Genomic DNA, 14,593 nt, shown 5'->3' on the forward strand with positions numbered 1-14,593 from the left:
CATCCTTTGATTGTCATGTGTCCAAAGAATCTTCTTCGGCACAAAGACTGCAAATCAAATCTGTCTTTCGGGCAAACAATGGTTAATATGATGAATGTCAGAAGCTTGAAAAGATTTAGATGAGTTAAATTCAAATTCCATGCATTGCATTGTTCCGTCTTTTTCGGATCCATTTGAATTAGTGTGCTATGATCCTGAGATAGAAGATATTAAAAAGGTGGCATTTCTGAGATCTGGTGAGTTGCTGATTTTTATCCATGACAGAGTATGTAATTGGTTAAACTTGTACATGTCCCCAAAGCTAGGATCATTTCTGCGTGAGAGCAATCCTATTCGCACATTTAAACGGGGTTTTGATTTGGTAGCTTTTGATGAATGTACCCGATTCCTGGCTTTATATGATGCACAAGTATCCAAGGTTTTAATATACAGGTTTGATGAGGTTTGATGAATCATTCCGAAATATAAACTGGACATGATTCTCTTTTTGGATGATGATATCGTGGTACAGAAAGATTTGACTGCACTCTGGTCTGTCAACCTCCAAGGAAAAGTAAATGGTGCAATTGAAACATGTAGCGAGAAGTTTTCATTGCTTTGACAAATATCTGAACTTTTCTAATCCTCACATAGCCCAGGAATTGATCCGAATACTTGTGGTTGGGCATATGGAATGAATGTTTTCAACTTGAAAGAATGGAAGAAACGTGATATAATTGGCATTTACCAGAAGTAACAAAGCATGAATGAGGACAGGGTATTGTGGAAGCTTGGAACACTGCCACCGGGTTTGATTACATTTTACAACTTGACCTTCCCTCTGAGTAGTTCCTGGCACGTATTGCGCCTAGGATACAACCCAAGTGTCGAGTTTTCAGATATTGAGAATTCAGCTGTCTGTCACTATAATGGAAACATGAAGCCTTGGTTAGAGATAGCAATGAGCAAATAAAGGTCTTACTGGACAAGTAATAACATACGTGTTAATTATATGACACATGGCCTCTACAACAGCGCACCGGATTGTGGATTATGTTTGTGAAATTGCCGGGTGTTATAGATCATTCCGTTCATGCGCAAATGGAGGATTGTTATTATAATTTCTGATGCTCATTTAAAAGCCACAGTTCAAGAAAATCTTGCTTATACAGAAGCTTATAATAATCCAGAGATTTTACACCGGGAGTAGCAGAGATTGTTATGGATAGGTCGGGGTTATCTCACACCCGGATTTCTGCATGTGGGAGTTTCAGATTTAGTGAGTTTGCAGTGGAATTGTAATGGTTGTGGTGCGTCTGCCGGGAGGGTTATTAGTTCATAAAACACGTTCATGAACTTTCGCAGCGTCTGCTAATAACCATAACTAATAACCACCTTTAGCTGCCAACTTTGATTATTAGTTATTAGTTCACAGGAGCCGTATTGATTATTTCACTGTATGGAACTTTCAAAGAGAGTTACCGAGATTTGAAAGGTAGAGCTACACAGAGGGTTAACTAATTAGTGATTTTGTGAACTAATAACCCTCTGTTTTATGTTTTGTATCACAAGTCTGCAGTTTTGGTTGCATGACGAGTTGTTATATGCTGTGATTCGTGTAATCAATACTGAGCGCAATCATAGAGAACAATTTTGGAGAAAGGGTGTTGTGCTTCTGACTGTCTACAACATGCAAAAATGACTTTGTGAATGCAATCCAGATTAGCAGTGTTTTCTGTATCGTTATACCATGGCAGAGCTAGAAGACTTGTTTTGTGTGGAAGATGAAAATTTTGCTGAACGGGACAACGTTTTGAAGGATAGAAGGGTTCGAAGCAGAAAGATGTCTGCAAAGCAGTCCACATAGTCTCAAGGAACACATCAAGTTAAGAAAGAGCCTGGTGGACTCTCAGTGGCACTTCTCTTCAAAATCGTGTGGGAGAATTATGTTCTTTTGTTCGGTTCTTAGGGATCTATCTTTATTCCTATTACTTCTGAAAGAAATGCGCGCGGCCTCATTTAGAATACTTGCATAATTCAAATGCTCTGTTCAGTTTTGGTTTATGGCTTTTCAAAAAACTCAAAGGATTTCCTTGTATGTCTCAACTAACATTTACTGGTGAGGCAGATATTCAGAGTTACTCAAATGTGTTGCAAATGATGATCTCCAAAAAGTATATGCGATTTAAGGACTGTGTCAAGATTGCCCAGGATCTAAATTTTACATTGGAGCAGGTTCTGAGGGTATCTCATGAGGAAAATAGGAAAGCTCGACTATTGCATAAAGAGGCAATAAAGCCTTATGATCCTGGGGATGGAATGCAAACAAGCATCAATAATCAACGGGTTAGTCCTTTGAAGAAAAAGAGTCTTTCTCAGGAGGACACTTCTAAATATGGTAATATGGAAGTTCAATTGAAAAAACCATCCGCTCAGAAGGATAGTTTTTGTGAAGGTGCTGGAAAAGATTTGGATTTCTATAAGAATAACCAAGCTGTGAGAGAAGAGCAAAATAATTACAAGAAACCTCATTGTGAGAGAAGCATGGTGAGAATTAGGAATGATCATGTGGAGCTGCTATACAGACTTTTCCAAGGTTTTATATTTGAGGAATGCGTATTATTGATATTTTGAAAAGATTTCAGAAATTAAGTTTGGAGGCATTCATCAAGGTTGTTTGAGCCATTTAATTAGCAAGTTTTTGTTTTTCTTGGGTCACAAGTACTTTCAGGAAAACAGATAGCTCTAGTTATAATGTTGCAGTGACAAGCACATCTAGTTGGGGCAGAGTGAAGACCAGAAATGTGAACAGAAGAATGATGGCATTGAATGGAGACAGCCATTGAAGCTTCAAGGATTCTGAATCTTTCAAACAGTGAACACTTTAGTGAATCTTATGGGAAAGATTTTGTCTTCATTACCAATAATTGGTATACATCTTTTCTTCCTGGTTAATCAAAGACAGCTAAATTTATTGATGGAGACTGTGTTTTCTTTTAATCACACAGCAGTTTCGTAGCGCGCTACGAAACTGCTGTAGGTGATGATTTTAAAGCGCAGAGCAGCCAGTGTGATACTGTGAGAAGGAGTTGTGAAAGAGAGACATCTGTCTATCAATACCACCTACAGCACATTTAGAAACATGGTAGCATTCCATACTTGGGGTTATTAAAAGAGCTGAGACATGTTGCTGAACTTTTGGAGGATGTTGGGAGACAGTGACCGTTTAAATAGGAGCATATCTTTTAGTCAATTAATGAGCCATCAGCGCTTTCAAGCATCCAAAGTCAGCATTCATTGTATCTGCAGCTCAGTCATCTCAATCCAACCAGCAAAGGGACATGTGTCAAGAGCTAGAACAGCATCATGCTACGAGGAGCAAAGATTGTGGATTTTGATTAAATGAAAACCATGTGTAATTTCAGTTTAGCTATTATGTAATTAATAAGTTAGTAATGCACTAGATAGGGGTAGTCAATAGCCACCTTCGAGGCTCCCCTCATGCTGGAGGAGGAAGCTCGAGGTGGGTGAGTTTGCTTGCCTATAAAGGGATCAGATTAGAATGTAGAAAGGGTTGGACATTTTATAGAAAAACAGAGTTGTTTTGGGCCATTGTAAGACTTTTTTGACAGTAATAGTAAAACAGTGTTGTTCTCTACTCAAGATTCTCGATGGATTGCTATGTTCAAATATAATGATGGTGTTTTATATTCTATGTTATTTTATAGCCTTGTTGTAACACAATCACTCAGAATTCATAATCTTATGCTCTGATTTCCTGTGTGTTTAGCAAGCTATGTTTTGATGGAGTATGTTTGACATGTGATGCAAAGAGCCTTGACTTCCATGAGATGACTATGTTTTCCTTGTTTACTTAATATTATAGACTCCATAGCCCAATGAGAACCAGTTTGATGTGTTTCCAACCAGCTTTGCTTTCATGAATAAATAAATAGTTAGCCATCTATTGTTTGAAGGATTTTATCAAGAGTTTGTGAGAGATCCCTCTCTGATCAAAGAGGCTAATCTTTGGTCTAAAGATAGGTTGAAATAGTTACATGAAATCTTGCTTGGTTGCAGCCCTCAGTAGTGATTTTGTGATAACATAACCAATGCTTTTCATTTCTTGCTTTGTACTTTGCTTTTCTTTTCTCTAGTTCTTTTTACCTTCACTTTGAAGTCTTTCATTTCTAATATAGAACCAAACTTGATCTCCTACTTGGAATTCATGATCTAACCAATGCTTTTCATGTCTTGCTTTTCTTTTCTTTAGTTGTTCTTGTACACTTTGATGCACTGGATGAATTTGTTCAATGAAATTATTGGCTTTGTCCACATCATTATTTCCATCTATTGCAATATCTTTACCAAAGATGAAATCCAAAGAATACTTTGGAAAACAAACCAAAACAGCTTCAAATGGAGATACTTTCATAGATGAATGGCTGGTAGATTATAGGCATGCTATATGTAAAGCAAATTCTCATCCTAAAGTTTAGGATGCTTACCACAATATCCTCAAAGAAGATGCACTACTATTCAATTCACTACTTTTGTCTGGACGTTGATTTGTGGATGAAATGGTGTGCTCTTATTTAACTTTGTGTCTATGAGTTACCATAAACTTGAGCAAAACTTCCCGAAAAATCAAGAATCTCAATAAAAAACAATGAACCCGTTCATTTTGGAAGAAAATATTTGTAGTATATTCATTTGTAATATATTTCTTACATGGCATCAACACACACATTTTGTTGAAATGATCCACAACAAAATATAGATAATCATGACCTTTCCTAGACATTGATAGTCCTCTTATAAAATACATAGAAATACTTTCCAAAGGACAAGAAGGAATAGGAAGTGGAGTGTACACACCCAATTTCCTATTTCTAGGCTTTCTAGTAGCACACATGGAACATCCTCTTACATATTTTGAAACAACTTCATTCATTCGAGGCCAATAACAATACCTCTGAATTTGAGCAATTCTTTTGCTTAAAACAAAGTGACCAACAATAAGAAAAGTGTGGGATTCCCTGATGACATTGACTCTTTCACCCTGTGGAACACATAAATTTCCAAGATGATACAACAACTTGTTATGAACATGATAATCTAACTCTTCAACATGATTTCCTTAACTCAAAATTTCATAAACACCTTTAAAATCTTCATCTTGAACATACTACTGAATATAACTTTCATGCATGATTGAGTTATGCTTCAGAATGGAAAATGCATTAACAATATGCCTTGATAACATATCAACAACTTTTTTATATATACCTTTCTTGTAACTTATTACCAAATGAAATTGTTGTAGGAATCCAATCAATTTGAAATGTCTAGCTTGTTGTAGCTTGGTTTGTGATTGTCAATATTGCGAAGGTTGATGGTGAGTATGTATAATCATTTATCTACCCACCAAATAATTCTTCCATTTCTTTGTGCTTTGTACCAAAGCATACAACTATTTATCATAAGTTGGATAGTTAAATATTTCATTAGTAAAGGTTTCAAAATGATAAGAAATGGGCTTATCATGTTGCATCAAAATTGCTCCCATAGCATAATTTATTGCATTGGTTTGAATCTCAAATGGACGCTTCAGATCTAGAAGTGATAGAACTGGTGTTGTATTTATTTTCCCTTTTAAAGTGTCGAAGGCTTTCTACTGCTTGTCTCCCCACTAAAAGATATGTTTCACAATTGTGAAAACATGTAATGGAATTGCAATGAGTGAGAAGTTAGCGATAAATTTTCTCCAATATTGGGTTGCTCCCAAAAATCTCATAACTTTTGTGACATTTCTCGGTTTATGCCAATTCACAGTAACTTCAACTTTTGATGGATCAATGTTAAATTCACCCCCTTCTACAATATGACCCAAATAAACCAAAGAGGTTTTCTTCAAATAAAATGTATCTTTTTTAAATACATCTAAAACTTGTTTCACATGCTTGACATGCTCTTCACAAGTCTTTCTAAAAATCAAAATATCATCTAAGCAGACTACCAAAAATAATCAACGAATGGTCTCAACACGTCATTCATAACTCTCATGAATGTTGCAGATGCATTGCAAAGCCCAAATGACATAACTAACCATTCAAACAAACCTTGTTTTGTCTTGAAAGGATTTTTCCATATATCATCTTTAGCAATCATTATCTGATGATTACCTCTTCTCAAAAATAACTTAGTAAATTAAGAAACCTCCTTTAACTGATCTAGAAAATCATCAATGCAAGTAAGAGGTTAGTGATTATTTACCGTGATCGTGTTCAAAGTTCTAAAATCCACACACATGTGCCATGTACCATCTTTATTTATAACTAAGACAATAGGACACCCACAAGGAAATGTGCTAGGCCTGATGACCCCTTTGTCAAGTAATACTTGAATTTTCTTCTTGGTTTATGCATTCTCCAAAACTAACATTCTATACATGCCAATATTTGGAACTGGTGCATCCTACTACAAATGAATCTCATGTTGGATTCCTCTTTTAGGAGGAAATCCTTCATATTCCTAAAGAATATTGTCATAATTGTTAACAACTTCAACCAATTCATGCTTGAGCTTGAATCACATCCTATGAAAGCTTCAGATTCAACAATATCTTAAGCTTTAATCATCAACAAAACAAACTTTTTACTAGAATTTACAAGCCTTTTCATCTTACCAACACTAACAAAAGACAAGTTCATCTTCTTGTGATGTGCTATAACAATATACTCAACTCCATCTTTAAAAATATGATATTTTTTCTCGTGACAATAGAATATGGATTTTCAATCATACCAGCATGGACTCCCTAAAACAATCTCACAAATATCAAGTGGTATAACCTCAAAATCTACCTCATCTATAAAATTAACAGCGATGGAAAATTTGAGTTTACATTTTCTTGTCACTTTTAATTTGGCATCATCATGTACCCAACCCAAAAGGTAAGGTTTAGTATGAGGTTTAGTTTCTAAATTTAGATTCTTGAAAATTTCTTCATAAATAAGATTGACTTGGGATCCACTATCAAAGAATGTATCAACTTCTATATGTTTTGTAATGACCCTGATATGAAAAGGATCACTTCTTTCTTTATAATTTTGAAACTCACTAGGCTTACTAGAAGAACTTGTACTTTCATTAGAAGTTATACCTTTCATTTCGATGGCAGCGATTTTGGTTCCATCACCTGAATAAGATCCTAGATCTTGTTGAGATGTATCAATAGTATTTTGTTTCCCCTTCTTATTGAACTTCTTTGGTCTCATTTCTAGATGTAATTTCCAACAGTGGTATTCATCATGGCCTTATTTTTAACAATGTTTACAAGTAAGTCCTCTCCCTCTTTCTTTATTGTAGCATTATTTTTTCCTTTTCCTTTAAACTTCCCCTTCCCTTTGTCCCCATATTTGGAAGGTTTCTTACTAGATTGTTCAGAAACATTATTTCCTTTTGATTCTAAATGAGTTGCCTAAACACATACTTCATATATATTGGTGGGATTAAACATAAGCATAGTATGTCTCAAATTATGTAATCCACCTATGCATTTAAGGAGAGTATTTTGTGAAGACAAACCAACACCCAAGATTAAAACTCTTCTTCTAAATTCTTGTGTGTAACTTTGGACATTCTGGCCTTTAGCTTGTCTAAAATTTTTCCAATCCATAATTTTGTTTTGCACATAAGCTAATGGATAAAATTCCCTTCTTAATGCAACTATAAAAATCATTCCAAGAAGAGATAATTTTACCACTTTTCTTCAAATCTTCTTGAGCTATGGCCTCCAACTAGATGAGGTTTGTGCTTTCTAAAGAAAGAGGAACAAGCTAGATCTTTGTAAAATCATCATCAGTATTTTGAATCCTTCAATAGACTTCAATTTGACAAAACCAATTATCCACCTTTTTAGCATTTACTCCCTTATTGTACACAAGAAATTTAAACTTGACATCAAGCTTAATCAAAGGAAACTTAGCATGTCCTTTTGGAGATGGAGGAGGAGTAGGTCTATGAGATGAAGGAGGTGAAGAAGGAGGTCAAGATGGAGGAGTAGATGGAGGTGGAGGAGGATATGGAGGTGGATGATTTCTCCCATCACCACCATTACCTTTCGAATGATTTGAACTTTATCCTTGTAACCTCATTATCCTCTCATTGTACAACGCTTTTACCATCTTAGACATATCATAGAAATCCTTTCTAAAATCTCTCTCATCCTCAGACATCAGCTCCTGTCCTTCTTCATGTGTCATTATTGGTGTAGTTTTTGGATTTTGTGACCTCCTTGAACTAATTTGACGGTTTGGTTCTTCATGCACTCATCCTCTTCTCAATTTAGACTTTGTAATCATTTAAGAAAACACTTGCAAAAATTGTCAAATGTTAAAAAACAACATGCTCTAGTACCAAACTGATCTGAAATTAAAAATGAGAGTTTCTTGTAAAAATTTTGAAGATATTTTATGTCTTGTGGGAAATGGATCAAAATTTCAAAAGCACATAAACTTAGTAAATTTTTTTAACTTTTGTAAATTTTAACAGTGAAAAATAAGCAATAAGTAGCATCACAAAAAAACAATTTGATGACGGATTTTACCCCTTTTGGGTTGCATCTCCGAGTTTAGATTCAAATCTTGTCCCTTATATTATATGCTCAAAATTTAAAATTACATCAACATACAATGCTCCAATTACAAAACTAACACTTCCATTATGTCCAAACCACCCAAAAACCCTTCTGTAGGCTCTTCTTGGGCTTAAAAAGGCTAAAAAATGGCCAAGTTAGGCTTCCTTTTTCATTTATGTGCTAACTATCCTACAAAATTGACCCTCTGTCAAATCTAGTGTTGGGCGCGGGATCCCCCAAGGAAAATGTTGGGGCTCAAAACCTAGATTTTCGTCAAAAGATGTAAATCAAATGTAAAGACTACACATTTTGTGGGCACGGAGCGTGAAGTTGTAAATGAGTCATAGGCTTGTCCACCCTTAATTTTGTAATGTAATGTCAGCTTTAGAGATCTACCCATGGTCTGCAGACCATGGGATTGTATAAATAGAGCAAGGCTCTAACTTGTAAAAAATATAATCTAACTCAATGAAGGATGATGGAATAGAAGCTTATCGGAAGATCTAAGTGTAAAATTGATTATTTGGGTTGTAGAGTAGGAGAAGGCTCTGCACCTAAGTGCACAGAGGCCTAGCGGTCCGTAGTTGAGTGCACGGACTCCTGCAGCTGAGTGCACAGGGTGAGTCGAGTCTGTAACCATTGAGGCATTAATAAAGAGAAGTTTCACATCAATTCTGTGTATCTGTTTCCAGTTTTATGCATTAATTATATAGGGTATGAATTACATTTTTACTATTTATGTGGTGTGCGAACATATATGATTGTGCTGATTAAGTGAATGTGAGATAAAGTATCTGTTTACGTGAAGTTAACTAACATTTGTAAGAAGATAAGTAAGAAACGCAGTGTAACTTAGGGAAATAATGCAAATCACTGCCCTAGCAGTGCAAAATCACCCCAACCCTTAGTTAGGGCTGAATAAAGGCGATTATAACAGATCGCAAAAGTATCGCAAGTCAGAAGAGTGCGCAAAGTGACCTACGCAAAGGTATTCATAGTTGGACTAAATCGACACCTCAGACATCTCAAGGGTACGGAAACTTGGTTCCAGCATCCCCCCATACCGCTTCAGGTGAGGCTGCAATCTGCACACACAGGTTGATGCCGAAAGGGAAAGTAGTGTAGGGATTTGTTTGGCTAATTAACTCTAAACATGGGTCAGGCCCCAACAAGCCAACAAATGGTTCCATTGTCGGGACCAGAATTTGCATAGACATTTCTGATGTCGTATCATGGGAATCCGACTAAGAAGGAAATTGAAGGTTGGTTAGATAGGAGAATTCATGAGTTTGTGGTGCAAGAGAATAGGAATCTGTGACTGACAAAAGAAGAGTGGTTAGACTGCTACCTGTACACATAAATCCACGAGATCTTCTTTGCATTTTTCCCTATTGAGTTGTACAAGTGGGTTGCGAAGCTAGCAGATAGCCAAGGAAGGTGGAAGCTCGACAGTCCTATTGTGTGGACCCCAGAGTTGGTGCACAGATTGGAAGCATCGAAGGATAAGATCGTTCGCGCTGCTTGATCACTAGATCAATCAGATTATAGGAGGATTAATTACTAAGTTCACGGTAGACACTTCAATCAACTATAGCGAGGCAAAGCGACACTTTCTCAAAGGATCACAAGGTAAGTATGTAAAGTCTCTGAATACTTGGATGAAAAATGTTATTGTATGAAAAGAGGGTTATGCAATTACCTTGATGTTGGGAGCTACACGAAGTGGAAAAACCTACAAGAACGAAGGAAGTAAGGGACTAGAGAATAGTCCTTTGATTTCACCTCCGCGAGGGGATGAGGAAGAGCTCACGAAGGTCTCTCTGCGAAGGGCGATTCATTTGATAAGGCAAATAATTTTGCGCATACCACCTCCACCCACACCGCCACCAGATTCACCACCATCACCTCCATCTTCACCCATACCACCTCCGCCGTCACCACATTTCAATATGGAAAGCACAATAAAGTTGCATGCGTTCAAGGGATTGGGAAATGAGGATATGGACCAGTTTTGGTTTGTAGTAAGAGCCGTATGGGAAGTGTTGGGAGTTACATATGACAATATAAAGAAAGCGACAGTGGTTAGCACCCTACAAGACCATGCGGTGACTTGGTATATGAAGCACTCTAATGATAATCCAAATGCGGGAATCGTGGATATCCAAATTGTGCTAAATAAGGAGTTTAGTAGGCTAAAATTTGAAGCACATTCAATCATTGGATTCAAAGAGATCACAATTCTACCAGGTGAGACTCCTTGGGAGCTGGATCAAAGGCTGAAGTGTACAATTTGCGAAGCTAATATGAATCTAAAGGATGGATAGCACCGTGAATGGTTTGTAGCATCGCTAACGCCACACTTGAGGAGTGCATTGTCACAGCGGAAGTTAATGACTCAGGCAAAGGCCTTAGAGATCACGATGAGGGTTCATGAGACCCTAATGCAGGATCCTAACTTGGGAGTTTAGCAAATCCATGCGCAGCTGAAAAACTTATGCCTTGAGATGTAAAGTTTGAAACAGGATAGGACAACTAGACCATAAGTGCACAAAGAGGTATGCTGTGTAAACTGTAAGGGTCAGGGTCATGATAAGGACCACTGCCCAATGTTCGAAAATTACCTTGCGGGAGGAGGACCGATGCCATTAAGACCAGAAGCTCAAGCAGGACCTAGTGTGGCACCTGCTTTGTGGTGTGTGATTTTTCAAATAGGTGGAAAGCATGCTACGGACAACTGCCATTTGTTACAGAAGTATACACAAAATTCACAATAGTTGTTCTATAATTTTTGTAGGTCGGTGGGAAACGATTAGTGCACTTGTAGAAGTTATGAGTTAATGATGGATAGAACTCCCACCTACAGAGTTCAGGCCAAAACGTGAACCCTAGACCAAAATGCAGGAGTGGTGTGAACAGGATTTCAGTGGTGCAGACGAGACCGAGGTGGAGGAGGACCTGGAAGAGGTCACGGATAGTAGATATGCTACAATTGCGGAGGGCCAGGCCATTATGCCCACGATTGTATGAATCCAACACGCCCATCATGTTTGTATTGCACCTTGTTTGATCATGAGATGGAAGATTGTCCTACGCTGATAGCTAGGATATGCGACAAGGGGGTGCTACAACCTCCCCAACTTAGAACTTGTAGATGATGAGGTCTGAACCATGCGAGGAAGATCCAAATGTGAACATAGTGCTCCGAAGTGGAATCGCGATGGGAGATGACAAAGGCAAATAGCCAGAAGATAGTACTTGGGTTTGCAAATCTCCGTCAAAAGAAGCAGAGTTTTATTTGGAGAGCGCTCGGGAAACCTTCATGGAAGCAAATAAGAGCTTCGTTGATGCCTCCACTTCAGGAAGCAAAGGTAGACCAAAGCTAGAGATGGACCCATCTACGCTCACAACGTTCCTGGAAACATGTATGAAGTTATTGCGTGATAGTAAGGCTATAAAGGGATTGCAGGAACTCATTAATAGATGTGCTGGGATCGCGCTAGGAGAGCCACGCATAGTTTGGAAGATTGGAAAGTATAAGACAAGGACGGGAAGAGAAATGAGACTTACCTTGCAAATTGGAGAATATGAGATGGACCAAGTAATTCTGGATTTAGGATCGGATGCGAACATTCTGCTGAAGCAGACATGGGAGCACATGGGGAGACCTACATTGCAGTGGTCTCCTATTCAGTTGCGAATGGTGAACCAGCAGAAGATAATACCCATGGGATGATTGCAGGGAATCACTGTGGATATTGAGGGAGCAAGCACGCTAGCAGAATTTGAAGTGATAGATATTGTTGATGACAACAATCGCTACCCCATGATCTTAGGAATTGATTGGGCCACTGACATGAATGGGGTGATTAATATGAATAAGCGCAAAATGATTTTTGAGAAGAAGTCTCTATGCATAGTTATACCCTTGGACCCTACTGAAGGATTGCTCTATATAGAGCTGGTGCGCGACTATAAAAGCGATGATGATTTGGACTGCATCTACAAGATAACTGCATGAGAGAAAGACTGGGTAAATCCCACAGTGGATGGGAGAATTTCATGGGAGCACGAGAGCTCCTGTACTTCAGATTCTGATGAGGAGATAGAATGATGGCAGAACCAGTTACACAAGGTAACCACGCTAAACTGTAATATGCTGACAATATCATTGAATTGTGTATCTGTAGAAGTGAGATTTTCCTACTTATGATGGGTTAAGTGAGGTAGATACTTTCTTGGATAAGTTTGAAAGGGAGGTGCCAGCAAAGCAACATTTTTAGGCCTTGAATTGGGTACTGCGTGCTGCACCAGCGAGGTGGTGGGATATGCACAAAGGGAGTTTTGACGACTTGCATGAATGTAGAAGAATGATGCACACATGGTTTGGGAAGCCTAGAATGTGATTGACAGAAAAATACAATGGATAGGATGGTCCGCACGCACATCTATCCAGGTGGGTGCAAGCATATGGTAAACAACCTACACAGATGCACATGAACTCAGCACTGAGAATTATGGTCAATAAGCATGTGTTGAGGGGGCAAATGTGCAACTAGCTCTTCATGTTGGACAAACAATATGTGGGAAGGGAAATCGAGCAGAAGGTTATCCACGCGGACACATGTAACAAGGTGTGCAATGCGCTGGACAAGGTGTGCAAGGCGCAACGAAGTGATTCGGACCTATACATACCCATAGCACTATGGGCTTATAGGAAAACATGCAAGAAACTGACAGAATAGATGGAATTTCAGCTAGTCTATGAAGTAGAAGCCATAATGCCTAAGGAGTATGTCATGCCTAGTCTGCGCATAGCGGCGCCCACAATTATGATGGACCACAGAGCCCTGTAAAAAAGGCTTGTGCAGTTAGAAGAGCTCGAACAAGAATAGTTGGAACTCGATGAAGAGATATAGCAGGGTGATCTTAGGCTCCAAGAACTCATGGATGAAAGATTTCAGTTGAGGAAGAAAAGCGCCATGGTGGAAGAAAAAGTCAAGAAGCTTGAGGAAGGAATAAAGAAAGACTTTCTTGGTAACAAGACCATGGTTATAGGGTAGGATGAGCTCAATTACATTGATAGACTTGGGGACTACCACTGAGAGTTTATTCGTTTTGTGCATTGGATTAGACCGTATGTTATTAAGGAAATCACAGATGGTGGCGCAGTGCAGTTGATGAAGTTAAATGGTGAACTCTACCCAGGAAAAGTAAACAATAGTCAGTTGAAGCCATATACAGGTGGCCCAACCATCTGAATAGCCGTAGGAAGCATAGTCTTAGCGCTCCAAGCAGCTGAAATGAGGCACGAGACTATAAACTACTCTACCTGAGAGCTACACAATGACAGGACTATGCATAGAAGTGAGGTGTCACAGGGTCTGCGACAGTGCAGGGGTAGTTGCGTTGCCGCACGGGTTGGCTGGAAAGTGACCATTATAGTCACTATTCATGATGTGATGCTTGGTTTGAGACCAAATGGAGTGGGTGGCAGGTTTTTAAGGCAAACTTTATGGGCTAAATTTGGGAAAATCTACCACCAAGGGAGCATTAATGGACCGGATTTTGGGGGAACGGTCAAATTCGAATTCAAAAGGCACTATACATTGCAAAGGGATGCCCAACAAACAAAACTTGGCCATTTAAGAATTGAGATATTGCACACCCAAAGATTTATGAACCTAGATCTGTTTGATCTTTTGAAGTTGAAGGCGTTGTTTGAGCACTTACCTAAGCCGTTGAGAGATTTGTGGAACAGCAATATGGCAGTGTTTGATGAAGCCATGTATATTGGAGAAATGACTGCTGAAGAGGCTACACAATCCATGACGATAGAAGATGCCCTAGAAAACGTCGGGATAGTCACAGAAATCCCTAAATCACTGCGCATGCTGAGACCCAAGAAAGACAAGCAGCCTATGGTTCCGATGCGCATGTCCCCTAGAAACCCGCTAAGAACTAAATTTACCATGG

Source organism: Pinus tabuliformis, chromosome 4_2, assembly GCF_031772625.1.
Source record: "Pinus tabuliformis cultivar Carrire ecotype Pingquan chromosome 4_2, CPIR1, whole genome shotgun sequence".
NCBI classification, from domain to species: Eukaryota; Viridiplantae; Streptophyta; class Pinopsida; order Pinales; family Pinaceae; genus Pinus; species Pinus tabuliformis.